We start from the raw sequence: 3,052 nt of genomic DNA on the forward strand, positions 1-3,052 counted from the left end.
TATGAACACAGTATACTACATTTTGAACCGTTGTACTCTACAATACATTTCATGCTACGTACGCCCATCGTGTGCACACGTAGTACATTGTTTCACATTGCATATCTGTTGCATATGCTCATCCAGCATATGAACACAGTATACTACATTTTGAACCGTTGTACTCTACAATACATTTCATGCTACGTACGCCCATTGTATGCACACGTAGTACATTGTTTCACATTGCATATCTGTTGCATATGCTCATCCAGCATATGAACACAGTATACTACATTTTGAACCGTTGTACTCTACAATACATTTCATGCTACGTACGCCCATTGTATGCACACGTAGTACATTGTTTCACATTGCATTTCTGTTGCATATGCTCATCTAGCATATGAACACATTACACTACATTTTGAACCGTTGTAACCATTTGACTATGTGAACCGTCTTACCCCTTTGATTTCATGAACCGTCTGTAACCATTGAACTGTGTAAACCAGTTGTATCCGTTGACATGGATTACATTTGACAATAGACATTTGACTATACATGAACATTTCTACCGTTGTTAAACATTTCATCTTGATGGTTTGGTTTGAGTAAGTGATTTAAGTAACGAGGCATGTGTAATATGATACAAGCATGGTGGATACGCCGCTGGTACTTCCTATATATAAGTGTTTGTATGGTATTACATATCGTAGCGTTATTTGAATCATTCCAATTTGAAACATAGAACATTTTATACAAATAACACGCTTTTCACAAGACATTGACTTACAAACAACAAATCTTATACAAACTCTTTTTTTTACATGGTTATTCAGTTAACCATGCATTGTTCTCTTATTTATACATACCATTTGATCTTACCGTTTTTCAAATGATTTACAAGACAAAGCAAAATACGAGGTTCATGACTAAACATTTTCTCAAACTCAAGTCATGAATTCCGTTTTCACAAAACCAATGTATCTCACAGGCATTTTTATGCTGACGTACCTACTTTCACATGTGTTTTCAGGAGATGATGCATAGGACTTATCAAGACATACTTAGGCGGACTTGTGCCTTAGTAACTTAAAACGAGACAAGAACTAGTTAATTTATGTTATGTACACTTTGATTCTTGTTTAGACAATATAAACCTTCATGTTTGATTTATAAAACGAAACTTCATTTGCCATGGATTTGAAACAATTGATTCTGTTACAACACTCCCCGACGTTTCCGCCACGTTTTGTATGTTCTACGTGGTCGGGGTGTGACATCTTCGACGTGCTGAAAAGTTCAAAACAATCACCGGGAGAAATGACTTTCTTGATGCTCATGTATCTACTTTAGGTTTTGATAAATCTAAAGTTACTTGTTTTCGATGCAGAGAGAAAGGCCATTTCAAACGGGAATGCAAGAATAGAGAAGCTAGCGGTGCTCAGAATCCGTTCGGAAAAGACGACTACTACCAGAAAGCCATTTATCAGCAGGTTGGTCAATCACAAGATTCACAGACGGCTCATGGTAGAAAGATTGAGGATTCAAAGAGAGCATGTTTTGTGAACTTCAACTGGAGCAACTACATATTTTCTGATAGCAAAGCCTGTATAGTTGATCAAGATGATGAACAACTACCTGAAGGCTTCAGCTGGGATATGTTTGTTGATGAAAAGGGAGACTTCAAAGCTTTCATCGCCAAGATTGTCAGAGAGCCAGACATGTTCGCTACCTGGATGAAGTCTATTGGTGAGAATGTGAAGAGTGAGGAAGAAAAGTCTATCATATCTGATGAAAATTTAGAAAGTACTGATAAAAATTCACAAATTTCAGATGAGAGTGAACAAAATGTTGCTAGTTCAGAAAAGGAAGTTGTATTTGATCAAACACCGTCAGATTCTAGTTTATCAGATGCTGATTCTGAGAAGTCTGTACAGTTTGATCAGTCTCAAGTTGATAGTAGCAGTGATGATGAGGAAGAAAAACATATCAATATTGCAAAATCACATCTTTCTCCTGAAAGTTTTCATTTCTATTTTGCAGAACGCTTGGAGAAACTGAAGGAGAAAAGAGCTACTAAAGAACACAAAAGAAATATGAAGATGATGTTCATAATGTTGAAAGTGTTGCTGAGAAGATTACTAAAATTGAGAAAGTAATTGAAGCTGAGAAGGTGAAAGAAGAAGAAAAAATGGTTGAAGTTGTAAAAACAATCGAGGTTGAGAAGATTGTTGAAGTTGTTAAGCCTTGCACAAAGTGTTTGGAAGCTTGCAAGGAATGTGCAGCAAAAGATGATATAATAGCTGAGTACGAGAAGAAGAAGGAGCAGTTACTGTTCAACCTCAACTATGTGAAAGAATCTTATGATGTTTTGAACAAAACAGTAACTGGCCTCCAAAAGACAAATTCTGAGAGAGAACAAGCACTAACGATGATGAATGCTGTGATGATGACAAAGCACAAAAACAATCAACTTTTACATCGAAGAAAGTGCTAAGTGGAAGCAAGAGTTGGAGACTGAGAAGATCGAGAATGAGAGAATTAGACGTCTGTTACAAAGTTATTCTAGTTCTGATTATCTCATTGATCGTATTTACCCAACTATTGCAGGTATGGAAGCTTTTCAAGACGAGAAGCAAAAGAAGAAGAAAAATTGTGGTAAGAAACCGACTGTTAACTATAACAAGTGTCCGCCTCCAATTTGGGAAGGGTATTCTCCTAGAAAACCAAACGAGGAGCAACTTAAGAAAGCAGTCAATATAAAGCTTAAAACCGACACAACTGACGTTTTACCAGATAACATTGATGTCACGTTTACCTCGTCCGATACCGATCATGAGTCTGAGTTAATTAAAAAGGTGGTCGATCAGGTGTTGGATACTGATGAGGAGTCCGAGTCAAAATTTGAGTCTGGAGGGTTAAATTCGTCAGTCAACAGTCAAAATTCATCGGTTAAACGGTCTTACAGTAAAGAATTTTTATTATCGAAAGCAAATTTGGATGATGAAACATTTGAAGTTGCATACACTTTAAATGATTCGGACAAATTATATTATGACAAAGAATT

Source organism: Helianthus annuus, chromosome 12 (genome assembly GCF_002127325.2).
Source record: "Helianthus annuus cultivar XRQ/B chromosome 12, HanXRQr2.0-SUNRISE, whole genome shotgun sequence".
Classification (NCBI taxonomy): Eukaryota; Viridiplantae; Streptophyta; class Magnoliopsida; order Asterales; family Asteraceae; genus Helianthus; species Helianthus annuus.